The 23,472-nt window shown below is 35.5% G+C and overlaps 1 long non-coding RNA gene across 1 annotated transcript in view; it reads left to right on the top strand.

Annotated features, from left to right (window-relative positions):
* The window catches only part of LOC108352072 (uncharacterized), a 107,158-nt gene that overhangs the window by 25,320 nt on the left and 58,366 nt on the right, over positions 1-23,472 (top strand). The window contains exon 2 of the long non-coding RNA XR_015632379.1: positions 17,452-17,557. This is a non-coding gene — a long non-coding RNA (uncharacterized LOC108352072). The remainder of the gene's footprint in view (positions 1-17,451; positions 17,558-23,472) is intronic.

The raw sequence follows: 23,472 nt of genomic DNA, 5'->3' as shown, positions 1-23,472 counted from the left end.
TGCCATGATATCAAAGACCCACAGTGCTGCCCAGTGTGACATCTCTCAAGAGCGGATGATCTAAGGTCCTATCATTCAGTTTTTCTCTTCCTTGGAGAAATGTTTTATTGTGTCTACAGTTTATTTTTAGAAGTTCAAATGTAATAAAACCATAACAACACTGATATGCTCTTAGTCATTTTATTTTAAAATAGTTTTATGTGTTTACGTTCCATATGTTCTAGAATTCTTCATGCTATGCCCCTTCACCTTTGCCTCTGAGAGGATGCTTCCCCACTCACAGTACCAAGCCTCTTCAAATGCACCTCAAGCGCTCCCTGGGCCATCAAGTCTCTATAGGAGTAGGCACATCCTCTCTCACTGAGGCCAGGGGTCATGAACTAGCTCATGTATGCTCTTTGGTTGATTGTTTTTTTTTTCAATGACCCAAGATACTTTGTTTCAAACCAACTGCAGGCTCATTACAAGATCATATTAAGAGCATGTTTTGGACTCAATGCTTGTTTGATCAGACCTACAGCTGTAGATATCTTCTAAAAGCTTTCCTTTATAATTTAACTTGTGTATTCACTATCCCACAACTCTTTGGAGGTATCCAGATTTGTTTTTCTCTTTTGCCAGTCATCCACACACACAAACTTCCTTTCTATTAGGTATAGAAATAATTTTCCCGGTGGAAAGAGTCTGGGAATCTAGACAATAGGCCGCTTAAATTACCTGAATCAAAATGTGTTTCAGAATCTTGGTCTCCTTTATATGTGTACACACACACACACACACACACACACACACACACACACACACACAGAAAGAGAGAGAGAGAGAGAGAGAGAGAGAGAGAGAGAGAGAGAGAGAGAGAGAGAGAGATCGGGGAGACAGACAGACAGACACACAGAATAAGACAGAGACAGAGAGAGAGGGACAGAGACAGACACAGAGATAGAGGCAACAGCAGAGAGACAGAGCTAGAGATAGAGACAGACACAGAGAGACAGTGAGACACAGAGAAAGAGAGACAGAGAGACAGAGACAGGAACAAAGACTACAGACTAGAATTCTTATGGAGAAGACCATTCAGATTTTTTCGAGTTTAAGTTATTTTACTTAATGTTATACTTTTCAGATCCATCTGTATTGTCGCTAGCTTAATGACTTCATTTTTTTCACTACAAAAACTATTATTGTGTGTTAATACACATTTCATTATCCATTTACATCTTGATGTACATGTAGTCTGGTTCAGTTTCTTAGCTGTGATGAATAGATTGGCAATAAACAGGGATGTCCATGTTCTTTGTGGTAGAATATGAACTCCTATGGGTATATTCCCAGGGGCAGTATTGCTGGGTCATTGTGGTTCTATTTTTACTACTTTGAGAAACCCTCAACCTGATTTCCATAATGGCTGTACTAATTTGCACTTACACTATCACTGAATGAGGCTGCCTCTTTTGCTGCATCCTTTCTCTAACATTTATTGTCAGAATTCATTATGAAAGCTATTCTGACTTGGAGGAAGGTTTTACCTCAAAGTAGTTTAAATAACCATTTTCCATATGACTGGGGATATTAAACACTTAGTGACCAACTCTAATTCTTCTGTTGGGAACTGTCTTCCCATTTCATGGCCCATTTGTTGGTTGGCTTTGTGTGTGTGTGTGTGTGTGTGTGTGTGTGTTTATTTTAGTATTTGTAGTTCATTGTATTCTTGTGTTAACAGCCCCGTCTGAAATAGAACAATGAAAGATTTTTCTTCAATACTGTGAGCTGTCCAACTTTTACTGGTAGTTTTACTGTGCAGAAACTTTTTAATGTAATGGCATTCCATTTGCTCATTCTTGAGTCTAGTTCTTGGACTAGGCGAGTTCTGTTCAGATTTATTTTTTGCCTACATATTGAATTCATTCTCTGTCTTCTATCACTTTCAGTATTTTATAGTTTTAAAGAATAGTCTGTGATATAAGTGTGGGTGTTTTTGTACACGATGAAAGATGATACAGGTCTTATTTCACTCACATGCTATTGATTAACTGGTTTTACCAATCCTCTTCTTTTTGAATAGGTTTTTTTTTTAATGAAAATATTTGATGGGTTGGTCAAACTTTGTGGTCCATAGCTTCATTGGTTTATCTCTGGGTCTTCTATTCAGTTACATTGGCTGGCTTTTTCCAACCGTTGAAAGCTAATTTGCCCCTGTTGCTTTGAAGTCTAATTTGCAGCTACCCCTTAGGGGTATTGTGGTACCCCTGCTCCCTGCTTTTCTTTTCTTGTTGGGATTGTTTTAGCTATCCATAATCTTTTGTGATTTCATGCGGATTCTTGAGTTTCTTTTCTTTTTGTTCTATAAAGAAGAACATGGGAGTTTCAGTTGGAACTGTATTGGATGTATAAATTGCTTTTGCTAATACAGTCAGTTATCATCTTGCCATTTGCTATCATGTTATAGGACCACAAATTTACATCAGTTTCCTGGCACAGCATCAGGAATATCTTTTATTCATATTCATTGTTTTATCTTTCCAGGCTCTAAATCCAGTGGTCTGGTGGTAAATTTCACATTAATTTGTATTCTTTTATATTTTTTATTTTAAATAATGTCACGATCAATCTATATCATTAACAATATCACAATCTTCTCTACTTCTCTCTATGCTCCGACTGCTATTCTAAGTAGCTTAACCAAAATACTCACGTTTGAGAACATACTCAATTCATAGACTAAACTTATTCTTCCCTTATACCAAATTGGAAAACAAGCAAACACTTCGGCATGTTCAGATATTTAACTTCCCTCCACTCTTACCAAGTACCCAGTGCCCTTTAAAGTGTCAGACTTGCATGCAATCATGCATACAGACAAACAAAATGTTGGCAGTCTCACAATTATTCTCCTGTTTTCTAAGAGATTAGAAATATTGTAAAGACGTCATATACTTTATACATTATATTCTTGTTTTTGGGACAGAACAACTAGCATAAGATTGAAGGCTATGAATAAATTTATCTAATTAAAGCCAACCAGCATGTTCAATGACATTGGTGGTCACCTCCTTAGTTCTTCAATCCACTCGGTCCTTATTTCAAGCCTTCTATCTTATTCCGTAAGGGACTTCCAGTGATAATGTTCACTCTTTTTCTCACTGTTTCACTGTGATCCTCCAAGGTCTCTTCTTTTGTCCCATACCATATACATGGTAACTGTCTCAATTTGCTAAGCTTCAACACTATGACCCCTTCATGCCTTCAAAACCAGTACTACTTGTGTGAAATGTACATTTTCCAGTTCAGCTGGAAGCGTGAGTTACAACCTTGGCTGCCTGTGGAACCTGTCTCAGAAGACCTCACCTCAATGGTGCTGTTCTTGATCACTGCTAATTTCTCAGTTCCACCTAAACTAAACCAAGTGTCCCACTAACACAAAGGTTTCACTTCAGTGGTGCCTCTCTTTTGTGACTCATGGCTTACTCTTGGATCTTGGCAGACCAGGTACCAGATTCTTCAAATAAATCAAACAAACTTGAGCTGTATCAATATTAACTGTTCAAGCATTCTCTAGACAATCTGCATTCTGTCCTTGTTCCTGTGCGTTGGGACTAAGGATATATTTGTTGGTCTAACTCAGGATGTTCGTATTACATTGACCTATCTGCCTTTCACAATATCACACTATCTTGATATTATAACTACCACAACATTATTTTTTGTTCTAAAATAAATATAAATCATCTAAATCTGTTGCTAATTTAAAATGTTTGACTGTTCATCTTCTATGTATTGATAGACATGACCAAAATTCAACTCTGTAGTACTTTGATTGAACTTGTGAGTGGATATGTACTAATGGATAGCCATAAACAGATTTTTTTCTTCTTACATTATATTGTTAATTAATACTTTCAAATTTTAGCAGGTATTTCACTATAACTTTATATTTGAGAGACACAAATTTTACTTAGTATCCATTATTTTCTTCTTTGTATAATTTTTTTAGTTTGCCAACTATTGTGTTATTAAGATTAATATTGTAGATTTTCCTGCCATGGTATTGTTGATAGTCAAAAAAAATTATCAAGAAAGTTGTATTTCTTCCCAGGCTACCAGTTTTATTTGTTTGTAGATCTGTGAGAACATCAAAACTTCTGAAACTACAATATTTTCATCTATATTCAATTTCTAAAGCTTATATGATTTGCTAGTTGTCTGATTCAAAGAAAATATAGGTGCAAAGTCATTTCATAGAAAAGAATGCTTTTTTATTAAATACCTTACGTTCATTGCATTTATGGCAAAACCTTTCTACTAGAATTGCTTCGTATTCCTTGCAACCAAGGAGATCTTTCATCACTCAAAATTACATGGGTATCATGAAAGGAGTATTTTAAAAATTGCATCAGAACACGGTTTTAGCATGTCTATACTAATATAATAATGTAACAGGATTTCCCATTCACTAAAGAATGTTTATTATTGAATGTAATATAATAATTTATGTTAAAATGTCTAGTAAACTTCAGTTTTTATACTTTCAAAGAAAAAATACATGGCAATGATTCAAACAATTCAGAGTATAAAGGATATTTTCATAAGATCTTTACATATATTAAGCAAAATACATGTAAACTAATATGTTTCATTGCCCTTCATTTAAAAAATGACTTTTTCCACTTGATGGTAATTATTTTAAATAACTAGAAGTGATCCTCGTGGCTTGTGAGCAGATCAAAGCGTTCTTGTACTTCCCCAGTCAGTGGACAATTACAGCTTATGGACTGAGTATGTGAGCACATGGATACCGTAAGAAACAGACTGTATGTGTTTGTGTGTGTGTGTGTGTGTGTGTGTGTGTGTGTGTGTGTGTGTTTCACTTAAAACAGGAATGCCTGAAGGGGCTTGAGATCCCATATGAACAACAATGCCAATCAACCAGAGATTCCAGGGACTAAGCCACTACCCAAAGACTATACATGAATTGATCCTGGGCTCCAACTGCATAGGTAGCAATGAATAGCCTAGTAAGGGCATGAGTGGAAGGGAAGCCCTTGATCCTGCCAAGGCTGGACCCCCAGTGAATGGGATTCTTGGGAGGAGGATGGGGAGGGGACCAAACATATAGAAGGGGAGGGGAAGGGATTAGGGGGATGTTGGCCTGGACACTGGGAAAGGGATTAACATTTGAAATGTAAATAAGAAATACCCAATTTAATAAAGATCAAAAAAAACCCATGAATGCCATCATGACAGCTAACATGAAAGTAGTTTTATTGTATTAAGTACTTTTCAATGTAAACTAATGAACTTCAATAGCAGCCATTTTCTGCATTAATTTTCTCATAATATTTTGATTTATCATTTGCTAATGAGCCTACAGGCGTTAAATGAATGTTTGTTGCTCAAGTTAAAGAAAATTAAAACCTTAGAAATGATACTAGTTTCAACTATATTCAATAGATTAAATACTTTATTTTTAAATATTTTCTTTATATGCACTTATTTAAAAGGCAGAGTAAATCCTCGATCACGAGCTATTGCAGTTTCTTTTTGTATCCTTTTTCTCTCTAATACATAGATTTATAGGCTTTGCTCTCTCTCTGAAAGACTCAAATTACATAATTGCTTTAAAGTATGATCACCTGACCAGATGCTTGAAAATTACCTGATATGTTTAATATAACTTGTTGAGCTGAATCAATTTAATTTTCAGGCCATATGTTCCCACAGTTTTTCACTTAATCCACTTCAAGGTGGCTTCCTCTTTTGCCCCTTGCTGACTCACCTCCCTCTGATTGATCCAACTCTAGAAGAAGTACTGCTCTACCTGAAAGTTTGGAATAATGGTGTTAGAAAAATCAAAGGACACATTACATTTGTCTTTTCAGGTCAAGCATCCCTGGAATATTAAGTTGTTCTTAACTTCCGTGTCTTGTCATTTTCTTTCACAGAAAATAAAAGCCTTAAAGGTGTGTTCTGATCAAGCCTATAAATTAAAGCTTGCATATTGGATTAGTGTTGAAGGCACAATAAATTCCAATTAAATAAAAAATATGTTCAACTGCATGTTGTCAAGTAATTCATCAAAACTTCCCCTTGACTAATATATGCAAAAACCAAAGTGAACATTTAACAAATATGAGTGCAATCAGGGATGCAATTAACCATTTCCAGTTAGAAACTTGAGCAATTCTCTGTCCTTACGTTTACTCCTTAGTTTCACTTTTAAGTGGTGTTTTATTTGTTTCAGTGTATCTGATTTCAGTACTTATTTCCAGACTGTCAGATTTTGTTTTCTAGGAAAATAATGAGGTTTTGAAATCATGTCATCTTCTGTCTCTCAGGTTCAGGTTTCCCCATCTTTGTCTCACTCCCAGCTGGGTATCGTGCTTGAAAGAATCAGAAAAACATGGAGGGCCACCAGTTCTCTCCATCAATTTCTTTTGTTTATCTTTTTGTAAGGCTGTTGTAATAGCAGATTATTCATCCTGTTTGTCTCTCTTGTTTTTATTACAGCCAGGTGATTAATAACAATAATAATAATAATAATAATAATGATTCATATAACCTATCTCTAACATAGAATGAGTTTCATTGTAGCAATTTCATCCATGTCTACATGTACTTTATCCTGCTCTTCACTGCACCTTTGATGCTTCACCCTTGCTCCTGCCTCCTCAATCCAGCTAATCATATATATTCTATTTTTATGTCAATTAAAATACGTTTGTGAGTACATGTTAATAGAATAAACTGATAAGGGCCACAATGTCATGGTCTCAAATATATTATAGAGCTATTTCCTATTATTGGTTCTTGTACTTGACTTTTTCTAGCTAGTCCTTGTACTTTCATAACACACACACACAAACACACACACACACGCACGCAGACACACACACAGATACACACAGACGCACACATACTGTTAAGGCATGAGATAAAATATGGTGTCTTTGTTTTGATAAGTCTCTCTTATTTAACTTGATCTACATCTCCATTTATATTCCTATACATTAGATGGTAGTTCCTCCTTACAGCTGAATGATAACCCATCCTGTATAAACAACACATTTCCATTGTTTTCAAGTGGCCTTCATAGAAACTCAGTTCAATTCCATTATCTAGCTATTATGAATATTTCTATAAGGAGCAATGAATTGCAGACACCTCTGCTGTCTTTTGATGTCAGTTTCTTCAAGTGTGTGTGTGTGTGTGTGTGTGTGTGTGTGTGTGTGCGCGCAACACACACATATATCAGTGATATATCTGAATCATATGGTAGCCTTTGGTCTTCATTTTTGTTTATTAAATTCTATGCTGATCTCCATTTTGCCTACTTCAGTTTACTTTCCACACAACCCCGTATATCTGTGTCTGTTTCATGCAACCTCACTGGCATTTGTTATTTTCGTGAAGATGGCCATCATAAGTGTGATAGTTGGAGGTATAATGGAGTTTAGATTTGAATTTCCTTTATATATAAGTCATCATGACTTTTTTATATATAATGTTTAACATTTACAATTTTTTTGTAAACTAATTCATTACCTTACTTATATACAAATTAGATTCTTGTTTTAGGTTTAAACCTTTTAAATTTATTTTTTAATTTTTCTAGCAATTTATTTATTCTTTCACTTTATGTGATCTAGATAGTAATGCTTTGTGAGTAAGTCATTGGTTTTCTGATCAGGAAATTTTCTCCCATGCTCTCCCCACTTTGTCTTCTATTAGTTTCAGTGTATCTGGTTTTATGTGGAGGTCCTTGATTCACTTGTACTTGAGCTTTGTACAAGAAGATAAGAATGGATCGATTTGCATTCTACATGCTGACCTACTGTTGAGCCATAACCTTACTTTAAAACTCTATGCCTATGATTGTATCTTGAAGTGCTTTCTGTGTCTTTTCTATTGATAGTCTCAAAGTTTCTGTTATTATCTTAAATTCTTTGATTCAGAAAATGATGATTTGTAGATCTCATTTTTCCCTATGTGAGAGTCTAGCCTTCTTTAGATGAAAGATTTTCTTTAGTAATAATCTCAAATAATATAACACTAAATTTGAGTCATTATTTTATAGTTTAAAAATTAAGTGGTGTATTTAACTTTTCAAATAAGTTCATTAATTTTAAAATCTTTGTTTTCCAAATTATATTCATAGTCCATGTGTTTAAATTATATCTGAAATTATTATCTGAAAAGAATGAACTTGACTTTTGAAAAACATCTACTCTAAAATATTCTAATATTACAATGTCTCTGAGCAAGTCTACCTAGCCCATGAGTTAAAATCTATACATTTTCACATACAAAAGTTTATTATTTGCCTCTGTAGATGTGAGGGTATGAGCTCTGTCGATGTATAGCATTTACTTATTTTCTCATAAATATTTGTAATGGTTTTTAATAATGGAAAGTGCATTTCTCCAGGTTATTCTCTGTAATATCAGAAAATGAGAAATTATTTGTTGATGCACTGAAATTTACAGAGTAAAATCACTCATTGTAATATGGCATCCCAATCAATGGCACATACAATGGTAGTCTCATAAGATTAAAATGATGCAAAACATTCTACTACTTATTGGCATCATAAGGAATATAACAAATTACTTTTAGATGTTTGTGGTGAAACAGATATGAGATCTGTCTTTACCACCATTTGTATAAGTGTAGAGGACATATAAAATACTTAGCCCATCAAAATTTACAGTGATAAATTATATCGGGAATGAGCAGTGAATTTAGTATACAATTCTTTGAATTATTATATTAGAGTAATTCCTTCTACATATAGAAAAAAGGCTACTATTAAACAATATGTACTATTAAACGATACTGAGTGGTTGACTGACCATTTATGGTTATATAAATCTCAAGCAAAAAACATGCTTAATGTGCCATTTAGATCATAAATATCATCTAAAAGGAAAGATGTTAAATCACATTAAAACTAAATTTTGACAAAATTTATGATATGCAAGCTTATTATGAATGAGTTAAGTAGCACATTTTTAAACTAAGTGATTATTAAATTACAATATAAACAGTATCAGACACATTGAACACTTGTTATTGAGGGTCTATTAGATTTCTGTCATCTAATTATTTCAGTGCATATATGACAGCCTTCAAATCCAATACCTTATTTGTTTTTATCTGGGGTACATTGCTGGTCCCTTGGCTACTTTGCTTGTGGACTAAGCCATACATTTTGTCTCAGAAGCATATTACAATATCTATATTTATATCTATATCTATCTATCTCTCTATATATCGAGATAGATTTAATTTCTATTATTCACACAAGTAACTTCCTTGAGAATGAACTCCATCCTGGCTGTCTCTTGCTTGCTTCTCCTTCTCTAGTGTATTTACAAAGATGACATTCCAAAATAATTGTTTGCAATTAAATCTTTGCCTCAGAGTTTGCTTCTCAAGAAACCAAATTAAGACAGGGAAATATATAAAGATAGATGGGTATCTGCACATTTGATTTTAATTGCTACTTTAACCATCATAATAATCATCCCCATTTGATATATTATTCACCAACCCCATCACTTTCCTGCCATGAAATCTGGCGAAAGTTTAAGTATAGCAAATTGTTTGATGGGCTTATGGTATTATGTTCTTTTATAGCTACACAAAGACAAAATTCAGAGGGACAAAATAATAGATTTCCATGAACTGATGAATGGATAAAGGATATGTCCTACATATAAACAGTAGGATGTCATCTGCTATTTACCCATTAATAGTTACATCCTCAGTGAACTCCTGGGAATCATTGCTGTAGCTACTGCTTCTAGACAGTTTTCAGGTTTTACAGTGTTGAGTAAGTGGAAGAATCATGCGTGGACACTTTTTAATATTAATTAAGTCATTTAATTACTTTACATTCCAATCACAACTTCCCCCTCTCTCTTCTCCTCCCCATCGTTCCTCTCCCCTCCCTTCCCCTATCAACTCTTCCTTCTCTTCTCAGAAAAGTATAGGCTCCCTTGGATGTCAACCTACCCTGGTACATTAAATTGCAGTAAAACTAAGTGCATCTTTTTCTGTTGAAGAAGGACAAGGCAATTCAGTTAAGAGAAAGGGAAACAAATGCAGGCATTGTAGTCAGAGACAGCCCTGCTCCCTCGTTAGGAGTCTCACATGAAGACCTGGGTGCATAGCTGTTACAAATGTACGAAGTGCCTAGGTCTGTCCATAAATACTCTCTGGTTGGCAGTTCATTCTCAATGAGGCCCTATAGACTCAGGCTAGTTGATGCTATAGGTTTTCTTATGGTGTTGTTGAGTCCCATGTTTATTTCTTCCTCCTTGCCTTCCACAGGATTCCCCAAGCTCTGCTTAATGTTGGCTGTGGGTGTCCAAGTCAGTTTTCATCAGTTGCTGGATGAAGCTCTCTCTGATGACAGTTAAGTTAGGCTTCTGTCTGCAAGTATAGCAGAATGCCATAAATACTGTCAGGAGCTGGCTCTCTCTCATGACATGGGTCTCAAGCTGGTCCAATCATTGCTGGACCCTTCCCTCAAATTATGCTACATCTTTTACCCTTGAACATCATATAGGTAGAACAAATTATGTATCTAAGGTTTGGTATCTGGGTTGCTATCCTAAACCCTCCACACGAAGTCTTGCCTGGTTACAGGGGATGACTGGTTCAGGCTCCATTTATCCCAGTGCTAGGAGTTTTCGCTAGTGCCATCCTCATAAATTCTTGAGAGGCGCCATTGTCCTCCTGGCTCCTGTTCCCATTTTTATGCCCTTCCCATCCCAGTTTCCTCCCTCCATCCATCCCTTATATCTAATCAATTTCCCCTTCTCAGTAAAATTCAAGGTTCCCCCTTGGTGACCTCCCTTTTAAATTTTTTTTTTATCATTTTTTAGCTTCACTGAGTTTGTGGATTCTACCGTGGTTATCCTGTACTCTAAGGCTAACATCACCATATAAGCATATACCATGTGTGTCATTCTGAGCCTGGGTTATCTCGCTTGGGACTATCTTTTCTAGTTCCACCCATTTGTCTGCAAGTTTCATGATGCCTTTCTTTTAATGGCTGTAATACTTCATTTTATATATGTACCACATTTTTTTATCTATTCTTGGTTGAGGGGCATCTAAGTAGTTTCCAGTTTTGTCTATTATAAATAAAACTGCTATGCACATACTTGAGCAAGTGTCCTTATGGTATGGTGAAGGTTTTTTTTTTTTGGTATATACCCAGGAAAGGTATAGATGGATTTTGAGGTAGATATTTTCCCAATTTTCTGAGAAACCACCAAATTAATTTTTAAAGTAGTTGTATGAATTTGCACTACCAGCAATGGAAGAGGGTCCCCTTTGCATCATATCTTCGCCAGTATGAGCTGTTTCTTGAGAGTTTGATTGTAGTCATTCGGACAGGTGTGGGATGGGAATCTCAGTGTCGTTTTGATTTGCAATTCCCTGGTGACTAAGGATATTATACATTTCTTTAAATGATTTTCATCCATTAGAGATTCCCCTTTCGGGAATTCTCTGTTTAGATATGCACCCCAATTTAAAGTGGGTTATTTGGTTTATTGATATCTAATTTCTTTAGTTCTTTATATATTTTCATTATCAGACCTCTGTTGTACATAGGGTTGGGGAAGTTTTTTTTTTTTGTTTCTTTGTGTGTTTGTTTGCCTGTTTATCCCTTCTTTGGACTGCGCTTTTTCTTTTTGACTACATAAGTTTTACGAGGTCTCATTATCTATTTGTGCGTCTTAGTGTCTGTGTTATTGGTGTTCTGTTCAGGAATTCGTCTCCCATGCACATGCATTCAAAGATATTTCCCACTTTCTCTTCTAACAGGGTCAGTGTATCTGGTTTTATGTTGAAGTCTTTGCTCCACTTGGAGCAAATGAAGTTTTTTCCCCATTGTATAATTTTTGCCTTTGTCAAAAATCAATTGCCTATAGGTGTGTGAATTTACTTCTGGTTCTTCAATACATTCTGGACTTTTGTCATTTAGCTTTTGAGATCAAACCACGTTATTCAAGCCTCAGTCTTTTATTGTTTTAAGGCCCTGAGTAGTGCCTTTTTTACATGACTGTGTCACTGTTGTCTATCCGTTTAATGTTGAGAGACATTTGAGTACAGAATTATCTCTGGATGTATGTATTTCTCTAAGATGTGCACTACATGTGTGTTTGCTCAGTGTCAGTTTATGTTTGGACTCAACTGGCTAACTTGTTTTCAAGTTTGCTAGGTCTTTATAATTATTACAGACAACATGTGTACAATCCACAGCCATTCCTTTGTACCTTCAGTTTCCTGGAGAAGCTGAGCTAATTGCCTTTCTCACTAACATCAACATCAATTCTCGCTCTTGAATGGTGGTTTTCATACTATCTTAGAATGCACAAAATCTATCCTAGAGTCTAAAATGCAGATGTCCTGATTATTATTAATGGCAATGGCTATGGTTTGTTTTGTCTGCATTGGTCCAAGTTGGCTCTAGGCTATTTAGTTCCCACAGCAACTCTCTGAGGTTATGTATTATTATCATTTTAAAGATGAGACAACATTGAAGCCTCAGAGTGATTTAATAACTTTCTGATGACCGTATACATAATTAAGGGGTGTTAGGGTTTCAGCTGCAGTTTGAATTCAAAACCAGAGTCTTTTATCAAGCCACAGAAAATGTAAAAATAGTTAAATGCTTCTCTGCATGATACTAAGTTGGCAATTGTGCAGGTTAAGGAACTGAGGCTTGACGTGGTAGTATGACAGTAACTGAGTTCTTCAGACAAAATCTCTCTGCTCAGAGTCAAGTTCAAATGGCGCTAACTAATTTTTAAGATCATTGGAAACCTAAAGTTTTTTAAGGCTCTTTGCAATGTAGGGATTAGAATACAACTTATAAACTATTATATATTTTTGAAGAAAGCAATAGTTAATTATTTTATAGATATGTCCTAATATAAAAAAGCTTTGTTATGTTGATATTAGAAGCTTACAAAATGGTCCCAATAAAGATACTTACAAATAACATAACAACCTGAGATGACTTACTGGGTAAAGTGGCTTGCTATGCAAGTCTGAAACCTAAGTCTGAATCCTCCCAAACATGTAAAAACCAAGACATGCGTTCAGAGTGTTTGAAATTTCAGTATTCTTGAGAGAGATAGGACACTCTGACAAAGATCCAGGTAGCCTAAGGATATGCAACACAGTAGCAAACACAAAAGTGACTCTGCTCCAACCAAGGAGAGGAAGCATGTTGTCAACTGAGATTGTTCTCTATTATTTACATATGGCTCATGGTATCTACACCCGTACACACAAACACATACACACATATGCCCACACACACTCACGCACAGAAACACAGACACACACACACAAACATACACACACACCACATCATATATACACACACACCAAATCATACATACATACATACATACACACACACACACACACACACACACACACACACACACACATGCACACACACAGGAAGTTACATATCATCCATGAGTACATACACATATAGACAAAAATATAGGGGAAAAGGTAACCTGCACATGGTTCTCTCTACTTTAAATTGAAAATTTTGCCTTACATCAAGTAAGTTAATTTTCTAAGCAAGTATTTTTGTGAGAGTCTCAGGTAATCAAAAAGCCATAATCTCATTCGGCGTAAACATTTCCTCAGAAAATAATTGTATTTTTCCAGTGATCCTCATAGACCAAGAAATGATGTTGCACAGTCACTCAATATAACAATCTAGCCACTTAAATATCCATGTAAACATTTGATGGAGGGAATGATGCTGAATTTGATCTCAGCATTTTTCCATGGCAACTGGAGACTTAAAATATTTTTCTCTTCTAACCATAGAACTATATAGTCCAAATACCACATAGGATCAATATTTAATGAAGACACACTCTTAAGTTACCCAGGTTGTTGCACTGGGTGCATGACTTCGCACACATACAGAAAACATTCTGCAAATATAATATTATGTATTTATTTATAATATTTATAATACAATATATTTATATTGTATAAAGATATACAACAAGTAATAAATTTCTTTCCATATTTTCTCATATCTAGATAAAACACTGGATATATTTCAAGTCTATTCTAAACGCTATGAGTTGAATCAACTTTAAAAGTATGCTAGCTTTTATGTGAGATTTTAGAATTTAGATGTTCCCCTTTGTAGGAAACAGGAAGCATTCAGACACTTACTAATTTAATTAGCTAAGGAAGCTGTGTGAATATTAACCCAGTCCCAGTGAGTCTGACCTCAACTATGAGAAACTGGCTCATAACCCTGAGAATAAGATTTGGACACCCCAAACCTGTTGTGGCTTCTGCACATTAAACCCATGCCTATCTTATAGATCACACTTTTCTGTTTAATTTTTCATGTGTGCCTAACTTCTTCTTGTCTCAGAAAAACCATCCTAGGTAGTCTCTGTACCTAAAATGTTCTTGGCTAAACTCCAGTAGTCCACGGCAAACACATGGCTTGGGATTCGGCTCCAGTGTAGGTCTTCAGATTGCAATTCTACATAAACATGCTGTTCTATTTTTACATATTCCCATAGTCTTTGTTCAAAATACAGTTACAAAACTTGATGTGAACGTGCATTCCTATGTGAACACTGGACATCAAGATTAGACTGGAAACCCTGTAAGGGAGCATTCTTTCCTACTCAAGTGTTTGATGGCTTGTCTCCTGCCAACCAAAGAGGGCTTAATACACTTGTATTATGTGACTCATCTGCTTTATAAATACATGCTCTGCTGTCTCACTGGAACATTCCGAAAAGGTCACTGTTAAGCAAACCTTTGGTTTGAGATAGAATTAAGGTCAGAGCCAGTCAGGTATAAAAATTGGATTGAACGAATTAACTTGGAATAAGATTGTTCGATGGACCTTTATAGTTCAGAAATATTGGTTTTAAAGCTTATTTGCATTTAGATTAGGGTAACATCACAATTATTAATGTAATTATTTGGTTAAAATTGCAGACGCCATGCTCAACACATACCCTCTCTGAGCAAGCACAGATGTGGACCACTACAATCCACTGTAAAACTTTCTACAAAAAAATGGTGAAAATCTAACAGACTCAGTTTCCCCTGCTTCATTCTAGCAGCAGGCATGGGATTTATAACTGAGGCATCACAAAAGTAATGAGAATTTTGATCTTGAAGGGATGAACAGATTTTTTTGGGAGAAAAAAAGGCCATGTTTGAAGATGGAAATGATGTTTTGTGGACTCTAATGGTTTGTGAATTCTGACTTATGAGGGAGCATAGGTAATCTTGGAGGCCAATAGGTTATCCAACATAAGATAACCATGAGTCATGTTAGTGCTCCTAGAGTTGCGGAGTTTAGCAAAGGGAGACATACTCACTATGGCCACAGGTTCTCTTTAAGCAGAGTGAGATGAAGAGATAAACTATACAGCAATCATGCTGTAGCTGACAATGTTAAGGACTGGGAATTTTCTAAGGAGAGGGAGAGTTTGTGTATTCCCGATGCACAAAGAGGAAAAAAAAGCTAACCATGTAAGACAGTGAATATCTGTATCTTAAAGATATTTAATCTCTAATGGTCACCTCTACTTAAGTGAAACTGGCAGATGGTAAAGATATAAAACTAAGAAAAAGGAGGGCATTGGACATTTTATTTGGCTAATGAACTATTAATAATATCTAAAAAATTTCAGCAATATTATGATTTGCCATAAATAACAGCATGCACTCTTATTAGATTTGACTCTTCAAAATGCTCTGTGTTAAACAAAAAGAAACACTTTAGTTTGTTATTAGTAGCATCCTTCCTCAATTAAAAATAATCATGTATAGTCAATATTTTATTTCAAACTTAATCTAAACACATGTACTTAAAATCTGTCATCAGATAATATTTGTCATGGTCTCAGCCATCCAAAACTAATATAGATATCACTATAAATTTTAAATTTCTTCACAGTAACTTGAAAATCTTGTGATGTAAAAGTTTATTTGAAATAGGTATAATCTCTCTATTTTATAATTTTTATTGGATATTTTATTTATTTACATTTCAAATGTTATCCCATTTTCCAATTTCCTCTCTGCAAATCCCCTATCCTATACTCCTCCCCTTGCTTCTGTGAGGGTGCACTCCCACCTACCCATTCACTTCTGCCTCCCCGCATTGGCAATCCCCTACAGTGTGGCATCAAGCCTTCACAGGACCATGGGCTTCTCCTTCAACTGATGCCAGATTAGGCCATCCTCTGCTACATATGCAGCTGGGGCCATGGGTTCCTCCATGGGTACTCTTTGGTTGTTGGTTTAGTCCCTGGGAGCTCTGGGGGGGTGGGGTCAGGTTGGTTGATATTATTGTTCTTCATATGGGTTGCAAACCCTTTCAGCTCCTTCAGTCCTTTCCCTAACTCCTCCATTGTGTCCGCCATGCTCAGTCCAATGATTGGCTGCAAGCATCCACATCTGCATTTGTCATGCTCTGGCAGAGCCTCTCAGGAAACAGCTATATCAGGCTCCTGTCAGCAAGCATTTCTTGGCATCCACAATATTGTCTGGCTTTTTGTCTGTATATGGCATGGATCCCCAGGTGGGATAATCTCTGGTCGGCCTTTACTTTAGTTTCTGTTCTACACTTGGTCCCTGCATTTCCTTTAGACAGGAACAGTTCTGGATTAAAATTTTGGAATGAGTGGGTTGCCCTATCCCCCAAACAGGGGCCATGCCTAACCTCTGGATATGATTTCTACAGTAAGCCCTCCCCTTTGTTAGGAATTAATATTGCAAACAAGACATATTTTCAAATGACTCCAAATAAGTTATGAATATTTGATGTCGCACCTTCAGAACATTTCTCTAAGACTCCATACAGCCTAGGAAGTTAAGGCTACAAATAAATTTCCACCAGTGCATGCAGTGAACATTTCCCAAAGTACACTATTCTATACAAAAAGTCATCTTACTTTAATATATTTATGTTTTTAATGTGTACTCTAGACTCGGTAATATCAGAGGACATTTAGCGTTATCTTATGATAACAGTATGATTATATAAAAGTATTTAGTACTGTCAAATTATTATTATTTAGTTTAAAAAATATTCAAATCTCTCTCCCTGGAAAGCAAAATGGCTCAAAAGATAATGGTGCCTGTCGTAAACTCTGATAACCTGAGTTTGATCCCTAGGATACACAGGGTGAAAAAGAATATCAATTCCTGCTGCCCATAGGTGGCACATGTGCACACACACATGCACGTGAATGCAACATAAAGATGTAATTTAAAATTAATAAAAAAACACAAAAAGTCTATTGCTTCCCAGGACAAACCATACCGTTTTCATTATATTAAGGATAATCCAATATAGTTACATTTCTGTTTTACAAGATATTTTAAAAAATGCATGTTTATTTGTATTTGTGACAGAGTCCTACTATGTGTCTCAAGTCTGTTGAAAAATGATATATCCTCCAGGGTGGCTTCAGCCATATAATCTTCTTGCATCAGCCTCTCAAGTGCTAAGACTATCAGGGTAAGCTATATTCATTCTTATATGGCCATGCGTTATACAAATATCAAACGACTGATCAAAACTTGCATAAATAATTATCATCTGCTGATTTGTACAGATTTATATAACCAACAAAGAGAAAATTATTTTCCTATACATAAGGACACTGCAAATCTTTGTTTTAAGTAGACATGGACAATAGGACATACATGTAAATTGCTCTATAAGATCACAGAGAAACATCTCACAGAGAAGTTACCTCCAAAAGCATTAGCTAGAATATTTCAACTGAAAACTAGTGAACATCTATGGGATTTGTGGCAAGATGAGCTGTATAGAATACTTTTTTATTTGTTTTGTTTCTTGTAAAATTCAGTAGTTATTTTGTGAAAATATCTCATTATCTAAGGGGAATTATCCAGAGACAGTTTCAACGCCATTATGAATATTTCAGTGAGAGTCAAGAAAGAAAAAAGGTCTATGTTTCGCTAAGTCTCAAAATGCAGCATTTCAAGCCTCAGTCTCCCAAATTCTACCTTAGGGATAGAAGATCCCATAAGTCAGCCTAGAGAGAGGAGTCCAAGTTAAGAAGGCAGAGAATCAGCAGCTTGCTTGTGGTTTCTGTTGCTTTTGCCTTGGTATGATTCTGTCACTCTGAATTTATTGAACGTTATCTTAAGAGGAGAGCCTGGTGGTTTTACCTTTAGAAAATAAGGGGAAAAAACGCCTTAGAAAACTGAAGGATGAGTTTTATATTAAGGATATTACATTAAAAGTGTGCCTTACAAGATATCAGAAAAGGGATTTAGACAATGAAGCCAAGTGGATGTTTTATGAATCTTGAATCAACACCCTACAATCAGCATGTAGGTAGCAGTAGCTTAAGAATTAGACTTTCAAGTTGACAATGGCTGGCCCATGCTTATTTCAACAACCATCTCCCAAGAATTGACTGGTTCTGTTTGTTTTCTGAAGATTTCCTGTGTGTTATCCCAGTTAAGCTTGATAGCTTGTTAACAAAGTGTTCCTGCCCAGGGGCACCTCCGAGACATTTCACACTGTACTGAACAGCAATGTAAAAGCTGTAAGCTTAGACGGAAAACAGTCCTTTTATCAAACCTTCCTGGGTTATCCTCTTTCACTGTGTATTTGCAAACCAAATTTACAATGCATCATGTGGCTTGTTCACATCTTAGATATCAGGACAATGCAGTTAGCTAGACACAGATAACAGCGAAAATGATGTTTGCCTCTAAGAGTAATTTTGTTGTAATTAACATGAACTCAGGGAACATCCTGTCACTTTTTCAGTAGACTGATAATTCAAAATTAGCATGCAATACAATATATAAAGTTTGTGATAGAAGGCTTCTAGGCAAAGATTTTTTGAATAAAAAATTTTACACTTTCACCCTAGTTTAGAGAACAAAATATTTCTAGGTTTTTGGTTTGTTTCACATTTCAAACTTTTTACATCAGAACATACCTAGAAGTCATAGTTTATGATTTTGATTGATTTTTAAATAATATCTGCGCTGATTTTTTTGTTGCATATGCCTACTAATAGATTAGTTCATGGTGATCCATGGTGTGCACCCAGATTCTAAGAGACAATACTTAATGAATGACTACTTCATCCTTCAAATGTAATTCCTCAGATGTTATCAGTCAAGAGGTCTACATGGATCTTTATGATACTAAAGAGAAAAGGACTTAGCAAGGAAACTGCGGATGAGTTGAAGCCGAATCAGACTTCATAAAAGGCCAGATATTAGATTTGTTCTGTAAACAACAGATTTAATAGTCAACAATGCAACCAAAAAACCCTCACAAACTCTTTCCAAAAGAGCCATAGAACACTTTTAGTGTAAGGAAAAGCATGAGGTAGATTTCAAAGGGAAGGAAAACATAAAATCTCATATATGGACATGATAATGTCATCTGAGATGCTGGTGACATCAGGGCCACACAAAGACAGTATTTTTGTTGTAAAATGAAATCCATATCACGTAACCAGAACACCATTGTGTTTCCTGTCACCTTAATCATCATAAGGACTACGAGCCTAAGCTGTGTCTGAAATACATGAAGCAAGTCACGTACCAAACACATCCATAGGACATGTTATTATCGTACATCTCAAGGTTGATCCTCCTAAGTTCATGCTTCAGCCTGTGGAAAAGCATGTAAACATATAAAAGGGATTTAAAAGTATTTATGCACTACTACAAACATAAACGTGATTTAAAAGTAATATACACAGCATAAAGGTAGTCAAAAACAATGGAGAGAATATCCTATCATTAGAGATGGCTATAAGCCCCACCATCTTTTCAAAACTGAAGTCAGGACCTGTAAAGAACAGAAAGTGTCCTTAACCACTAAGCCATCTCTCCAGCCCTGTAGTTGATTTTAACTAAATATATTGAACCATTTTGTTTGTTTGTTTATTTATTTATTTATTATTCATTCACTCATTGATTTATTCATTAGTTTCTTTCAGTGATGAAGATTTAATCTAGGTCTTGATTTGGAAATCCCATTTTCAATGGACTTTTAGTTTGGGACCCACTGCTTTTTCAAAATAATATAACGAGACTTACTTTGAAATCTTTACTTAATTTTTCCCTGACAATGGCAGTCAATGTAACGAAAGGCTGTGGAACCTAAGGACATGACTTAGTCTACTACACAACAGCTTCATTCCAGCAACCAGCCTTAGACTTTCGTGGTTCTTAGTAATCGTCTAAGCAAATTTGCCCCATCCCTAATCTATGACAACTACTAATCTCTTCTTCATTTCCTATGTATCTTCATGCTACTCCTTAGCCGGATGAATCATGGTCAAATATTTTCTCCTCTAATTCTTCTAACTCTCCTTATATAAGTCTGAAGTGATAAAGCGAGCCACCTTCGTATTGGGTTTATTGCTAGAGTAGCTTTCCCTAGATAGTCCAAGTTGTGTTATGTATCAGTCCTTGCTTCCTTCTTAATTATTTGTAGCTAATGATACATATATATCATATCTCACCCATTTTTCATTTGAAAAAACAGTTTATTTCCATGTGAGGCTTTTAAGAACGAAAATGAGAGCAGTCCTAACACATATGTATTGACGTAAGAAAAAAAGAAAAGGTTAGTTCTTTAAGATAAATCTCTAGCATGGAAATGCTACAACACACTCTTCTTAAAACCATCACCAATTGTACTCCAAGTAACTGCAAATATTGCTATTTGTCCAAAGGGCTGCAGAATTGTGTTTTCATGAGAAATATATGAACACCACCATCACTGGCATGTTTTCTAACATGTAATGTCTTGAATGGTTTGAATTGTACTTCTTCAATGGCTAAAGACACTACCTTTTTTTACTTTTTCATTTGTTATCCCGATCTGTTTGTTATAGTCTCTTACCTAATTTTTTTTTCATTTAGTTTTGGAATTTATTGATTGATTGATTTTTGTACAGTATCATGTGATATTGACTTGTATCCTGGAACTCTCTCTGTGGATCAGGCTATCCTAAAACTTACAGAGATCTGTCTACTTTGGACTTCAGAGTACTGGGATTAAATGCATGTGCTACCACATCCTACCTTGCCTATGCGTTCTTTGTTGGTTCAGTCAAGTTCTAGTGTATTTTGCTGAGACGGAGATATCTCTGCTCTGTTAGGACTAAAGGGGTGACTGCATTTTTAACCTTTCAACCTCCTGCATTATAGACCAGAGGCTTTGATCTTAAGGAAGTCGGCTTGCTTGCTCTTTCAAGATTTTACCTTCAAATTCAAATAAGTCTTACTATGCCTGGACCCATACATATTTTGACAATTTTATTCTTATTGTATTTTTAATTGTAATATCCCCTTTGGGTTAAGTTTTATTTAAAATTTGTGTATGCTATCAAGGTTAAATGGTTTGTTATTGCCTCTATCTGTCCACTTTTTTCTAGTACTAACTAGCAGAGGACTATCCTTGCTCTGTTGACCTGCTTTGTCAAAAAATAGTTTAACATATTTCTTTCTATTTCTTTTTTTGTTTTGTTTTGTTTTCCATTCATTTTCATCCCATACCATTGCCCGAGACTCCAATAATTTCATAAATCTTGATTCACATAAAGTAGGACTAAATATTGGGCATACTTTTCTTCCCTCATCCTTGTTATATTCCAATGTTCATTTATCTATTTTAAGTTCTATGTTCTTCCAGGAACATTTTAGAATTGGTTCCAAACCTATAGAACAAATAACACTGTGAAAAATAACACACAATCTTGTGTGACTCTACCATCGATTTTCATGTGAACTTTTAAGTAAGTGCCTCATTTGTATGTAAATCTACTTTTCTCCTGGAAATTTCCATCACAACAAAGACACCATCAATAGAGCTAAAGATGAAAAGCACGCTAATCTTCCAAAAATAGTTCACAGAGGCTTCACTTTTTTAGAAACCATAAAATTACAGTGTTCTTCATCTAAGGTACTAATTGACTATTGTGTGCCTGCTGCCAATTAAGTATTTAAACTTTTCATAGAATTCTTCTGAAGGCATACCAATTTATGTCAACAGTAAGTATGTCAGGCTAATCCATATTCTGGCTTGTATTTTTCGTACTGACCAGTCCAGCGTAGTGAAGTAGAATGTTGTCAAGTTTCCCTACTTGACCTTGATTCGCTTATATCTTTATTCTCTGCCATTCTCGTGGGAATAATTGAAAAGGAAGATCTTGATTGCATAAATTAAATGTGGAGTTTTGGCCAAAAATATTAGTTGCTGATGTGATTCTCATGAATCACAAAAGATAGACAAAAGGAAGGGATTCCCATATGATATAAGTTGGATAAAAAAAATACAAAATAGCCTGTAGCCAAAATGGATGTGATGATTTATGGAAGTCTTCCAGTTTAGGTATCTTTTACAGGCTTGATGGATGTAAACCCCACTGTTAAGTTAGAGGGATATTTCTAGATATCTGCTTCATGCAAATTCCCCTAGACAAAAAAAGTACACCCTTAGTAGTTGTTTATTACAGTTTATAGATTGCTTCATCTAAAATTGTTTTCATTCCTTCTTGTAAGAGAAAAATGGTATGTGTATGGCTGGGAAAATATTGACACAAGATTTTTTTAACTAGAGACCCTTGAAGATGAAAGAGTGTCTAAATGCAAAGAAGTGGGAAGGACACATTTATTCTGTGAATTCTGATCATCCCATTAACCAATATATATATATATATATACTAATATATATATATAAATAATAGTTATATATACTAATATATAACTAATATATAATATAGTTATAATATATTATAATATGATATATAATAATATATATTAGTTATGTGTATATGTGCATAGGTGTGTGGGTAGGCCAGAGGTACTAAATTATCCTGGCACTGGACATGCATGTAATCTGAGCCATCTGACATGGGTACTGAACATTGAACTTTGGTCCTTAAAGAGAGCACTGCATATTGTTTTTTTTTTAATTTTATTTTTCTTGGACATTTTATTTTTTTCACTTTTCTTCATCTTTATTAACTTGGGTATTTCTTATTTACATTTCTATTGTCATTCCCTTTCCCGGTTTCCAGGCTAACATCTCCCTAAACCCTCCCTTTCCCCTTTTATATGTGCTTCCCCTCCCCATCCTCCCCCCATTGCTGCCCTCCCCCCAACAGTCTAGTTCACTGGGGGTTCAGTCTTGGCAGGACCCAGGGCTTCCTTTTCCACTGGTGCTCTTACTAGGATATTCATTGCTACCTATGACGTCAGAGTCCAGGGTCAGTTAATGTATAGTCTTTAGGTAGTGGCTTAGTCCCTGGAAGCTCTGGTTGGTTGGCATTGTTGTTCATATGGGGTCTCGAGCCCCTTCAAGCTCTTCCAGTTCTTTCTCTGACTCCTTCAACGGGGGTCCCATTCTCAGTTCAGTGGTTT

This window comes from Rattus norvegicus, chromosome 10 (genome assembly GCF_021556685.1).
Source record: "Rattus norvegicus strain SHRSP/BbbUtx chromosome 10, alternate assembly SHRSP_T2T, whole genome shotgun sequence".
Classification (NCBI taxonomy): Eukaryota; Metazoa; Chordata; class Mammalia; order Rodentia; family Muridae; genus Rattus; species Rattus norvegicus.
The sequence above is the reverse complement of the archived record's forward strand: the minus strand, read 5'-3'. Positions and strand labels throughout refer to the sequence as shown.